General features: G+C 41.8%; 2 non-coding genes across 2 annotated transcripts; one reads left to right on the top strand and one right to left on the bottom strand.

Annotated features, from left to right (window-relative positions):
- The first annotated feature begins 13,044 nt into the window (after positions 1-13,044).
- On the top strand, positions 13,045-13,117 carry Trnam-cau. Its single transcript has one exon. It is a non-coding gene; the product is annotated as a tRNA-Met (tRNA).
- Positions 13,118-13,296: 179 nt separating this feature from the next.
- Positions 13,297-13,369, bottom strand: Trnam-cau. Its single transcript has one exon. It is a non-coding gene; the product is annotated as a tRNA-Met (tRNA).
- Between the last annotated feature and the right edge of the window lie 519 nt (positions 13,370-13,888).

The following is a 13,888-nucleotide window of genomic DNA, read 5'->3' as shown; positions in this document are numbered from 1 at the left end:
CATTAGTATATTTATTTACGTGCCTCGGTCCACCTAACACACTCCTCCATTCAGGTTCTCGCTCGGCCTCCCAACTAGTAGTGTCTGAAGTGGTCTGGGCTACCTGCTGTTAATATCCTGCCATTCTCACGTCCATAAAGGAAAGATAGGAGAGGGAAAAATATTAGGGGAAAAAATAGTAACAAGCTACTTTACCCTTACACACACACACACACACACACACACACATTGAGATAAGCCGGCTCAGCAAAAACAAACACCAAAAATGGCAACTCTACAGCACGACAACGAAAAAAGTAAACAAAACATGACTGAAACGTGTCTCCTCCTCCTCCTCTTCCTCCTACTCCTCCTCCCCTTGCCTTCCTCTCCTCCTCCTCCTCCTCCCCACGCCTGCTATGAAACATTGTGACCAAACTAACAGCGAGAGAGAGAGAGAGAGAGAGAGAGAGAGAGAGAGAGAGAGAGAGAGAGAGAGAGAGAGAGAGAGAGAGAGAGAGAGAGAGAGAGAGAGAGAGAGATTTTTACATTTATTCATCTATTTATTTCGTTCTCTTTACACTTGTACATTTTAATAGAGATTTAAACAAAAGAGAGAGAGAGAGAGAGAGAGAGAGAGAGAGAGAGAGAGAGAGAGAGAGAGAGAGAGAGAGAGAGAGAGAGAGAGAGAGAGAGAGAGAGAGAGAGAGAGAGAGAGAGAGAGAGAGAGAGAGAGAGAGAGAGAGAGGCAAAGTTCCGTCATGTTTTATGCAGGTTTTCTCTCCCTTTCAGCGGCAACGATGGACAACTGCCAAACCGAAGGGCACCGCTTCCCAAACCTTCCATCCCACGCCGCCGCAACTGGAAGGGGAGCCGGGAAAGGAAAGAGGGAGACAGAAAAAGGCTTTAATTCAATCACCGTAAAAACATCCCCCTGTCTCATGAACGCCGAGGAGACAAAAGAAAGAGAAGCATCAGAGGATTAAAAGCGAAATAAAAACACACACTCACACGATGCAAAAATGTAACACGAAGTAGAGGGAAAGAAAAGCGAATAAGACTAAAAATGGAGAGGAAACAGAAAGAGATAAAGGTAAAATTAATACAGGGAAGGATATTACGAGGAAAATATAGCAAGGAACAGAGAAACACAAGGATAAGAACACACATCGGAAAAAGAGAAGAGATAAAAGGAAAAGAGGAAACGTTTCAAAACACAGGAATATACTTAGCGCAACACACACACACACACACACACACAGACACAGACACACACTGACTCGAGGCCTGAAGGGAAGAAATTAAACGACATGAAGGAAGAGAGGAAGCATTAACTCTTTTATAGCTGTCATCGCCCTTTAATAAGATTCAGAGCACCGTATACAAATGAATTAATGAATAAATAAATACGTTGCATAGATAGAGAATATTAGGTAAGGAAGTTTAGTCAGTGTTTGTCTACAGAGTTATCAAGAGACTAGAGTGGAAAATAAAGCGTGTAATAAGTTATTGGTGATTAAGAAAACAGTTGTCGTGGAGTGAAAGGATTAAAGAAGAGAAGACACAAAGCAAAATAAAAAGGAAAAGAATCGCTGAAAATAAACAAGTGGTCGAAAAATGCTCTTAAAAATTCTGCAATGGTGATGTAGAGAAACAAGAAATGAAATAGCAGCTATCTAGTATATAACTAAAAATTGAAAAAAGAAATAGTAAAAGAATCAAAACTTTTAAGAAAGAGAGACAATAGGAGAAAACAGAGAGAACAGAAAGGATACAACGAGAGAGAGAGAGAGAGAGAGAGAGAGAGAGAGAGAGAGAGAGAGAGAGAGAGAGAGAGAGAGAGAGAGAGAGAGAGAGAGAGAGAGAGAGAGAGAGAGAGAGAGAGAGAGAGAGAGAGAGAGAGAATAAAAAAGATAGATAAGACAATAAGAAAATACCAAAGAAAAACGATAAAGAAAAGGAAAACTCGTAAAAACAAAAGCGACATGATACGAACCCGAGGAAAAACAAATAATCTGGAATAACACAAATGAAAAAAACAAAAGAAATAAAAAAGAATAAAAGAAATAAGCGAAAAGCAAAACACCGTGACATGATAAACATAAAAATGAAATAAAAACAAATCTCTAAACTTTTTTTCCATCACAAAATAAAAAAAAATAATGGAATATACGTTTATTTTGCTCACTTGTTCATTTATTTATTCTATTTTTCTTTGTTTTTTTAATGAATGATCCTTTAAAGCTTTTTTTTGTCTAGTATAAAGCACTTCATCCTCTTCCAAGTCTGATTTGATCTTTACTCTCTTCCAGAATAATAAGTTTTAAAAGTTGGTAAAGCTGCATTTTTTTTTTCGTCTTACAATTATATAACTAAATTTGTGTCTCTGTATCTTCACCTTCTTCCAGTACTATAAGTTATCAATCAATCAGTCAACCAGTCAATCAATCAGTCAGCTCAGTCAATCAATTAATCAATAAGTCAGCTCTTCAGTCAGTCAACCAGTCAGTCAGTCAGTCAGCTATTCAGGTGAGTCAGTCAATCAATCAGTCAGTTTTTCAGTCAGTCAACCAGTCAATTAATCAGTTAGCCGTTCAGTCAATCAACCAATCAGTCAGTCAGCTATTCAGTCAGTCAACCAGTCATTCAATCAGTCAGCCGTTCAGTTACTCAGTCAGTCAATCAGTCAATTACTCACCCATTCAGTCACTCAGTCAGTCAATCAATCTCTCTAATTCATAAAGGCAAACCAAAAAATTCAAAACCTCTCTTATATAAACACACCACATCTTCAGCCTCCTCCTCCTTCACCTCCTTCACCTCCAACAAAGCGTGAAGGCCTGCCACAGGTAGCCGGCCGGACACCTAAATCTGAAGGGCGTATCACGAAGCTCATATTTCAGCCTTCCATCACCACGTGCTTCCTTATCTCGCTTCTTTAGCCACGTCAAGCGCACCACCTAATATTTCTCTCTTTAATTTCAGAAACGGCTGGCTGGCTGGCTGGTTGGTTGGTTGGTTGGTTGGTTCTCTCTCTCTCTCTCTCTCTCTCTCTCTGCTCTGTGTTTTTCTTTTTTTCTCTTCGTTTCTATCTTCTCAATCATAATGTGAATAATGTAACTGTATTTTTCTTCGTCTTCCTCTTATCTATGTTTTGCTTTAATCATGCATTCCTTTAACACCATTACTTTAAGCTGAATTCCTCCTACTTTTCCTCCACGTGTAAAAGATCCAGTTTTTACCTGTGGAAAGCGCAGCGCACATGTGAAGCAGAAAGGACAGAGCGCGAGAGGGTTCAAGGCTAATTCCAAACGAAGCTCCCGTGGCGCTCACAGAGAGATATGACGTGTTCAAGTAACGTACGAGGATTAGCAGAGGTAAGTCAGACCGGCGGAGGGAAAAGCCTCGTAAAATTTCGTAAAGGTATTACTGAATCCGTATTTAAAGCAGCGACGATTTATTAGCGGTAAAAGAAATGGACGTTGAAAAAAAAGCAATGTGAAACTGATATATAATGAGTATGCGTTGAACAATACTTCACTGTAACTAATGCGTAACTTGATACGAGGAACCGGTCAGGAGACTCTCACTTCTATAATGCATTGACCCAAGGTGAGGACGATAAGATAAAAAGAAGATATGATAAGACGAATATGCTTGTCGCTTTTAAAAGGAAGATTTTCTAGCGAGACTCAAGGAAAACTTTCAAAATATATATAGTATTTCTTTCCTGGTAAGGCACAGGTGTACGAGCAGGTGTGTTTGGTTTGTGTGATAAGACTAAAATAGACACTAATTAACTATGCTCGTAATAACCTTATTTGCAAGATGTAATGAGAGTAAATAAGAAAGAAGGTTCTCTCTCTCTCTCTCTCTCTCTCTCTCTCTCTCTCTCTCTCTCTCTCTCTCTCTATCTATCTATCTATCTATCTTTCTATCTATTTAGACTAAGAAAAGTATACGAAGTGAGGCTTAAAATTCCACATTGTGTATGGAATCATTAAAAAAAACTAAATACTAAACTAAAGATCAAAATATAAATACGTAACGTTACAATATCAAAATTACAGTACAATAACAACACTCTCTCTCTCTCTCTCTCTCTCTCTCTGGGAATTGAAAAAAAATGCACTGTGAAAAGCTATCCCGTAAACATGCCTGTGTCTGTATTGCAACACTCACAGTACAGAAGTAACGCACAGCTATCGGATCTACACTCGTCTCTCTTTTTCTTTCTCCTCCCAATATCTATGCATACACAACCGTCTCTCTGAACTCTACCCTTGTGTCAGATAAATTCCCAGCACTTCAACGCCCGTGGTGGTGAGTGTGTGAAACGCGTTCATCGCAGGCTAGGCAGAAAGTAAAGTGAAAATGCACCAAACTCTAGACTGGACGACCTGAAAGGCGAGCACCCGCCATAAATATTCGACGAGGCTCTAGTTTCTTCGCTCCTCCGGTTCCCTGGAAAATGACATAAAGCGAAGTTGGGACAGGTCTGAGATGGGGAGATACTACACACACACACACACACACACACACACACACACACACACACACACACACACACAGAGAGAGAGAGAGAGAGAGAGGAGAGAGAGAGTGAGAGAATAGATACATAGATAGACATTTACTGACCACAGCCAAAATATTACAGTTACAGGAAGACTTGGAAGGTATGGTCCATCAAAATGTTTTCTATTAGAACTTGTAATAAAACTTGAAACATACACCAGAAGTAGCAACAGCAGCAGTAGCAACACACCGTCGCATATCCCGAAATTTCCAGCAAACACCAATGAAAATAAGTTAGGAGGCACCGTGTGTGTTTTGCTTCCTATAAGACCCTCACCTCACCTGTCCTTGGCACACCTGAGTAGCACGTAGCGTCTCCCTACCAAGTGTTACGGGACTAGGGTATCATATTTCATGTAGGGCACAATATCTAATCGCACTCCTACTCTATCTCTCACATCCTTCTCTAAATCTGCAGAGATAAAAACTTAAACATGATACAATATTTAAATCAGTTTCCTCCTTCACCTGAGGTTTACTTTTCACGTCTAATGAGATAAGGAGTACCGGCGCTCATACATATAAAAATAGAGATGTGTGATGTTTCTCCGTAGGAAAGTAAAAATATGTAGAGGAGGAGGTAGAAGCGCTGGTGCATTGAAAGGAGATATAAGGAGGGAAGGGAAGAACGGAAGTGCTCTGAAATTAGTGAGGGGTTGATGTGATGAAATAGTACGGAATGTGAAGATAAGTAAAGTGTATTGAAGATAACGATGGTATATTTATTACAGCTCACACACACACACACACACACACACACACACACACACACACACAAACAGATAGATAGATATAGATGATTTATTTACCACAGCTCATAATTATACAAGATTTTTGTGGCAACACACAATTCTGCAGTCCATCAGTTAATGCGTGTAGTGTGTGTATACATAATTGCAAGCTTCGGAGATATAATACACCACATTTCATTAAAGGAACAATAAGAAATAAACGTAAAAGCAACACACACACACACACACACACACACACACACACACACACACACACACACGACCTTTTCTTTCCTTTCAGCTCAACAATACCACCAATATATCAATACCCGCCCGGCGCTGAATTCTGATGCTGCAAACTCCGGGAGAAGGAAGTAGCTGCGGTGTGGCTGGAGCATTGACTTGGCAACCCCGCGGCTCCAGGTTAGAGTTCATTCCGTGGGACTATTTCACGTGTATCTTCCTTGTCAACTTCCTGATATTGCGGGCTAATTTAGGGATGTTAGGTGCACTAGGTAAGGCCAGGTAAGCAGCTCACCTTTGTGCATTGTGTTTCTCTACCAGGTGGTTCAATATATGTTTACTTTATCGGTTCATAAGACAAGTATGTGAATAAATTAAGGAGATACATATGTACACAAGCAAACGAATAAATAAATACATAAATAAATAAATGAATAAGTAAGCCAGTGAGCGGAGTGGGTGCAGGCTGCATGCAAGGCGGAGTAAGGGTGGAAGTGTTTGACGTGATATACACCAACACATTAATTCCCTGATATACATGTGACTAGTATGTTTTATTATACTCTTTTTTCAGGTTTCTCCCATGGCTGCCCATCAAACCAATTTGCATATCATACAATTCATCTCCTGCCTCCGTCATGCACGAGCAGCGGCGTGTGACAAAAATATCATGAATACTTCAGCCGGGAAAGTTGAAACTCAGAAATGCTTCGCCTCTTTTTTTTTCACATAAATATTCACCGAACATTTAAAAGGGATCCATATCAAAGGGAACTTCTATACTTCACAAAGAAACCACAGCCACAGACTTCTTACGTGTCCCTACAACATTAAGAGAAAGAGGCAAAAAAAACATGAATGGACTGATACGAGTGAACTCACCGCGCGGCGAACACCTGCCGGCGCGCTAATGTGGCTCGGAAGAGGAGAGTGGCAGCCAGGTTTGCTTGTGACGCACCTTGATTACTTACGCATGAGGAGGGAACACTTGTAAAGACAGGTGTGGTGGCCGGAACTTGCAGATGTGTGAGGTTAGACATATTTACCTGACAAGTATATCCAGGCAGACAGAAATATAAAAGCAAGTCCTTATGATTAGATTTTATGAAACATTTGTATTTATTTTCACTCCATCCAGACACATGTCGCACAGTTCGGCACGCCAGTAGAATTACAGCAACCTTACATACACTTCATAAGGAAAAGAAAGCGCGTAAAGTTTTCACTGAATTATTTACTTTTCTTCATGTATAAATTCTCAGTGCGTTCATTTTCTTCCATACATTTTTATTTTGGACATTTTATTCTTTTGTACACGTTTTTTTTTGTCATGAATGCTATTTAGGTATATAAATTCTCTCTCTCTCTCTCTCTCTCTCTCTCTCTCTCTCTCTCTGAGCAAGAAAGTAATTCCATCTAAAACCTGATAACCATTTTCTCTGACCCTTCTCATTGACTCGGTTTTATTGTGGCCGATTATTTCACTATGAACAGAGAGAGAGAGAGAGAGAGAGAGAGAGAGAGAGAGAGAGAGAGAGAGAGAGAGAGAGAGAGAGAGAGAGAGAGAGAGAGAGAGAGAGAGAGAGAGAGAGAGAATCACATAATAGCATTCTGTACACCTATCTTTACCGTATGAATCTGAATATTGACACTTGCTTCACCTTCACCTGAGTAACTAATTATGCGTCAAACTCACCTTGCTTCATTTACTCCGCTCCCTTACCGCCGCCCACGCCCCTAATACAAACCCACGCCCAGACTCGCGCTACGCACACACGCCCATCCCACCCACGCCCTCTCTCCACTCAGTCGCATCATGATCCTGTTTGTACGAGGGTGACGTTAAAGGGATTGCCAAGTGTACCTAAGGATTTAAGGAGGGGATTTGAGATCTTACCATCCTTGTGTACGAGTAATTTCTCTCTCTCTCTCTCTCTCTCTCTCTCTCTCTCTCTCTCTCTCTCTCTCTCTCTCTCTCTCTGTGTGTGTGTGTGTGTGTGTGTGTGTGTGTGTGTGTGTGTGTGTGTGTGTGTGTTTGTGCATGCAAATTTACAACACTAGTATTACAAAAAAATCAATCAATCAATCAAACGCGAGACAAATAACATGTTTTCCTTGTCCTAAAAATAATGAAGCACTCACCTACCTTAGCAACTCAAAGCGGTGTGGTTATGTGGCTTCTCTTGCACGGAAACACCAGATAAGAGAGAGATAAGCGATGGTACACTAACTTTTCACTTTTCTTTCTTTTTATGACAACTCTGATCACCTCCACTTCTTCTCCAGGTCCTTGTGTTCATAACTAAAGAATAAATAAATAAATAGAAATAGAAACAATACTTATAAACCGGTAATAGAAGTAAATCAAATAATAATAAATCAAATAAGGTAAGATGAATTAGATTAGGTTAGGAAGTATCAGTTCAAAGCATCCCTAACCACAACAACAATAACAACAATGCTTAATCCTCTACGCCAACACATCTACTCGCGCTGACGTCACACTCTCGCACTGAACTCCGTGAAAAGATGAATTAGATTAGGTTAGGAAGCATCAACTTGAAGCATCCCTAACCACAACGACAATAACAGCAAAGCCAAATCCACTACACCCACACGACTACTCGCGCTGACGTCACACTCGCGCACTGAACTCCGTGATTTATGAAAGGAAAGTGGACATAAAAAACGCGGTGCAATGTTTCACGCTCTCGTCGATCTCACGATAACACAACACTGCAATCCTCGGCACCAGTGTCACGTATTTATTATTACTTCTTTTTCATCAATGCGCTGTTATGGATCGAGATTAATTGCATACCATCGGCGAAAAATAAGCTGTGATGCAATTTTCATTTATTTTCTAATCCAGTAACATGCCACAAGTTAGAAATGTCACTGATCACGACGCTACTGCTTCGACAACTGATAGTGTCATTAGTGCAGGCTCACAATTCAGCACAGCACGTTATCGCCTAGTAAAATCCACAGGTAGACCATCACGTGAGTCTATAATTACCTGGGATAAGTGCGCGGGTAGTGTGTGAACAGATGGAGTGACAGGCGGACGATGGACGGAGCGACGCAGCTGGCGAGGCGTGTTATGCAGTTGAGCAATACCCGAAGGTTTCATCACTGCCGCTCCAGTGACGAGATTCCCCTCAGGTGTTGGAGGTCCGCTGGCAAAGGTTACATTCCACGTGTCTTATCCACCTTCCTATCCACCTTTCTATTCCACCTTCCTATCCACCTTCCTATCTACCTTCCTATTCACCTTCCTATCCACATTCCACCTTCCTATCCACACAGATTCCATATTGCCTTCGTCACTAGTCCACTTCATTCTTTCTCCCAAAGATCACCTCCACATCCTTTCCATTCCTATATCTAAGTTTTTATATCCATACTTCCACTACACCACCTTCCTCCTACACCATTCATTCATTTCCACATCCACCAGCACCTCTACACCTCTACACTCCATTACCATAACAACACCCACACACACCCACCACCTTCATAGAACCACTTCTCCTTACCAAAATCTATTAGCAACCTTACCTCTAGCGGAAAACCTCGCCCTTACACCTCTAATACCCAAGTCTCACGGTACAGACAACACCTGAGCACCATTTAAAAAACATACACGCTTTTTCGTACCACAAATACTCCTCCTTGAGCTAGAGTGCCTTTTTTAATCTTCGGCAGGTCAATATTTCCACAGCAACACCCACACTAGCCTTCCCGCGGGGTGTAGCACAACTTTTTCAACACTCAAGTCTTGCCTAAGCTCTCAAGTCACCCTCGCTTCAACGATCAATCAGGCAGAGCAAGAACACGCCCCTCTCCTACTCCCCAAGTCAGTCCACCCGCGATAATTCTTTCCAGTCAATCGGGAAAGGAGAAGACTTCACAATTAGCGTCTGGGAGGCGTGTGGGGCGCGGCGCGGGGGCAGGCAGGGCGCGGCGCGGGTGATCCATAATTGTTTTAATGGAGGCGTTGGCCACACGAAAGGTTCCTGACAGCAGCTCCTCAGATGGCTGTCACTCACTCCCATGTTCCTCACCGCCCCCGCCTCTCTCTCTCTCTCTCTCTCTCTCTCTCTCTCTCTGACATATATTCTCATTAAGGATATAAATTCTTTGCTTTCCAAGAAGTGTTAAGTGATTCAAAGTGTTTAAACGACTTAAAGTGCATTTTTACCACATATTTTCCCACGAAGAGAGAGAGAGAGAGAGAGAGAGAGAGAGAGAGAGAGAGAGAGAGAGAGAGAGAGAGAGAGAGAGAGTTCAGTCTGTTCCCTTTAGAGTTAGACAGCAGTTTCACATTAAGACGAAAAAACAAATAAAGAGGATGACATTCAGATCAAACCAAGCGAAGTGAACACGCGCCGCAATGTTCACGCCAGACTGACACCTGTTCTTGAATTAATGACTGCGGGAAACCTCTTACCTGCGCTCAACCTTAATCCATTCAGCACCATGACGCGTTTTCATATTCATTCTACGTCTAATTTGGTGATTTTACACAGCTTCAGAAACTTAGGGATTAAAATAGTGAAGACTGTGGCTATTAATCCTCTGACCTCCATAGATCCTTCCTAATGTAAATAAAATCGTCTAATCGTACCTAAAACTCAAAGTAAAAATGTGTCTCAATACTGAAGGGGTTAAAATGTTACTCTGATAAAAAATGGAGTAAAAAAGAGAACCGTTAGCCAGACATGCGTGGTTTTTCATGACCCGCAGTACAGACAGACTCTTTTCTCATGTTAATTCCTCACCTGTGCCGCGAGGTACAGGTAAATAAGGGGCGTTGATTTTTCCACCTTCACCTTAACTTTCCTTCGATCTCACAGTGTAAACTCCCAAAACTTCCCTTCAACCCCACCATGTAAACTCCAAAAACTTTCCTTCAACCTCAAAATGTAAACCCCTAAAACATTCCTTGAACCCCACCATGTAAACCCCAAAACTTTCCTTGAACCTCAAAATGTAAACTCCCAAAACTCTCCTTGAACCTCAAAATGTAAACCCCCAAAACATTCCTTCAACCCGACCATGTAAACCCCAGAACTCTCCTTCAACCTCACCATGTAAATTCCCAAAAACTGAGCCTCTTTTACATTCAAGGTGCTCAAAATAGAGATGAAAGAGACACGTAGTTACTCTCCCCCTCTTCCCTCCATTAAGACTCGTATCAAATTACTTTACTACATATGAGGGAAACTGGTAAAAAGGGAAGGGTTTTAAGCTAATTCTCTTGGTTAAGGCTTATACAGCATTGCGAGAACATGAGGCAAGTGTCGAGGCTGTCTTCATCTTATTAGTGAGGGATTACGTGGTGTGTGTGTGTGTGTGTGTGTGTGTGTGTGTGTGTGTGTGTGTGTGTGTGTGTGTGTGTGTGTGTGTGTGTGTGTGTGTGTGTGTGTGTGTGTGTGTGTGTGTGTGTGTGTGTAATTCACTGTTTGATCTGTGTGTGTGTGTGTGTGTCAATTAAGTATCTGATATGTTAATTTTCTTGCTTCATATGTTGATAATACGTTTCAGAGAGAGAGAGAGAGAGAGAGAGAGAGAGAGAGAGAGAGAGAGAGAGAGAGAGAGAAAGAGAGAGATGTAAGATCAGGAGAAGCCTTCACCTCATACAGCATTACAAGCTCCATGCTACATTACTGATGGACTCAAAACGCTCCCTCTTGAATCTGTCATTGGGGAAGTGCTATATAGGGGGAGGTGAGGAGCCCTTGAGCACGTTGAGACCAAGGGAACACCATGGGAACACCAAGAGAAACACCAAGGGAATACCAAGGGAACACTAAGAGAACACCAAAGGAACACCAGAGGGAACAGAGGAATGCCAAGGGGAACACCCATCACCTCAGACATCAATGAGAAACACTGACTTCTTAAAGCTTTTCTTGTTGAATTATTGACTCTAGCATGGGGCGAGTTTGAGTGGCGGTGGAGGGAATGTTCACTATCTGGTAACTCACTATTTTGAGGTCACTATCTTAAAAGTCACTACTGAGTCACTATTTGGATTTTATTTTCTTTTTTTCGTTGTATGTTTTTCTATTTTTTAGGGGCAGGTAGAGGAGAGGACAGTTCACTTTCTACCTAAACATTTATTATTTTTTGGGGTGAAAGAGAGCATTTATTATTCAGACACGCATCATATTAACCTCTTCAGTACCAAGACACGTTTCCATATCCATTCTGCTTATCATTTGGTCATTTTATACAGCTTCAGAAACTCATGAGGCGATTAAAATAGTGAAGACTCTGGCCATTAATCTTCTCACCTCCATAGACTTTCCTAATGTAAATAAAATCGTCTAATCACACCCAAAACTCAAGGTAAAAATACATCCCAGTACTGAAGGGTTAAGAAACACTCAGTACCAGACACAAAAGTTTCCTCTGAACAGTCCAAACATTAAAAACTACCCAACGTCTTCACCAATAAGGCAAAAATTTAACTCCACCCAATAAAGAACATTTAGGGACGCTCACTACTCTGCACATTCATTTTTTGACACCCATTACCCTCTACATTTATTTTTTTATTCCCTTGCATCATCGGATATTACACCCATGAACTTTACGACACGGGATGCTTTGGAATTTAGTGCTCGATTCCTTCTCGGACCCAAGGCGAACCGTGCCGCTCTCTCGCCTCCTTCACGGGAACGTTTCGGTCTTATAGAGAAACTTTTGAGTCTCGAAGAGAAATTGTGAGGATTCTTTTTATCATCCCTCGAAAAAAGGAAAGAAAAAGAAGAATACCGAGAAGCGATACGCGACGCACAACTCAGGTAATAGTGAACTGTGGAGAGAAAGCGATGACGAGGGAAGAGGAAAGGGAGAGAGAAACGCAGAAAATGAAGGAGACAAGAGAGGGAAGGAGTGAAGGAGTGAATAAGATGCTGGAACTGCTGAGTCATCTGTTGCCTCATGAAAACAAAGGAAAAAAAAGGAGAATTTGATTGAGCTGTTCATTAGACTCTATGGAATAAAGACAAAAGAGACACACGGCGCTGTAACAATTTAATAAGGAAGAAAGCGGCGAGGCAGAGTCGTGAACAAAGGAGGTGATTATGTCGCGCGTTAATTAAAGGTAATTATAGATATCTTCTGGAGATGAACAATAAAAAAACACGAAAAGAGAAAACCATGCATGAATCCCTCTCAACACTGGAGGAGGCGGTGGCTGTGGCTAGGGCGTGGCTGTGGTGGGCGTGATGAAGAAACCAACCCACACCCACGCTCCCTACACTCACGCGGGACACATAGATAAGGTGGGCGGGACCTGGCTCACTGCTGGTAGGAAAACAGAGAGAGAGAGAGAGAGAGAGAGAGAGAGAGAGAGAGAGAGAGAGAGAGAGAGAGAGAGAGAGAGAGCATTCCTCTACTAAAGTAATAATTTACATAGGCCACATACCATTGTCTATAGTGTATCGCTTCATTGTATTTTTTACGGACAGGCTGGACACAATGCTTTCTGTGTCCTGTCACAGCCTCGATGGCGCAGTAGGCAGCGCGTGAGTCTCATAATCTCAAGGTCGTGAGTTCGATCCTCACTCGGGGCAGGTAATTTTTATTTTGCATTTTGACACCACCAGTAACATACTTAGCCGCCACACACCCGAGGGATTGCAGCAATGCTACAGCCCCGCTCGGCATGACGGTGGCACGCGAGGTGCCGCAGACTGGCAGCCGCGTGCCAGAGTGGCATTGTCGCGCCGAAAATAGAATGTAAAAATATTCCTGCCCCGAGTGAGGATCGAACTCACGACCTTGAGATTATGAGACTCACGCGCTGCCTACTGCGCCATCGAGGCACACAAAGCACGCATTTAAGAAAAAATATTGCAAAATATTGATTTGTAACTAATACATAAAAATAAAATGAAATACTAAACAAAAATCAATATTTCAAAGAACCAAACATCATTTCGCCTTTCACGTGACACAAAATGAAGACCGGAAATATCTACGTAAAATAAAAATACAAAACAAAAATAATATCGTACAAGCAAGAAAACTATTACCCTTCTTTCCCAGGACAGAGAAATAACGAAAAACACAAAACAAGTAACAAATAACAAATTGCAACATCTCACACCAAAAGCAGAAAAATAAAGACAAACATTTTTTCCCTCTTGACGTCAATACAAGACGAACACCACTAAACAAAAACAAGGCTTATCGTGTTCCTGCCGGCACGTGTCACTCATCCACTAGCCCCATCCACGCTCCGCCCTGGCTGAGTGGAGGCCTGAGTGGCACTTTCCAGACTGCGACAATGCTCCTCCTCCTCTCCTCCCCTCCTCCTCCTCCTCCTACCCTTACTCTTTTCC

This window comes from Portunus trituberculatus, chromosome 29 (genome assembly GCF_017591435.1).
Source record: "Portunus trituberculatus isolate SZX2019 chromosome 29, ASM1759143v1, whole genome shotgun sequence".
Lineage (NCBI taxonomy): Eukaryota > Metazoa > Arthropoda > Malacostraca > Decapoda > Portunidae > Portunus > Portunus trituberculatus.
The sequence above is the reverse complement of the archived record's forward strand: the minus strand, read 5'-3'. Positions and strand labels throughout refer to the sequence as shown.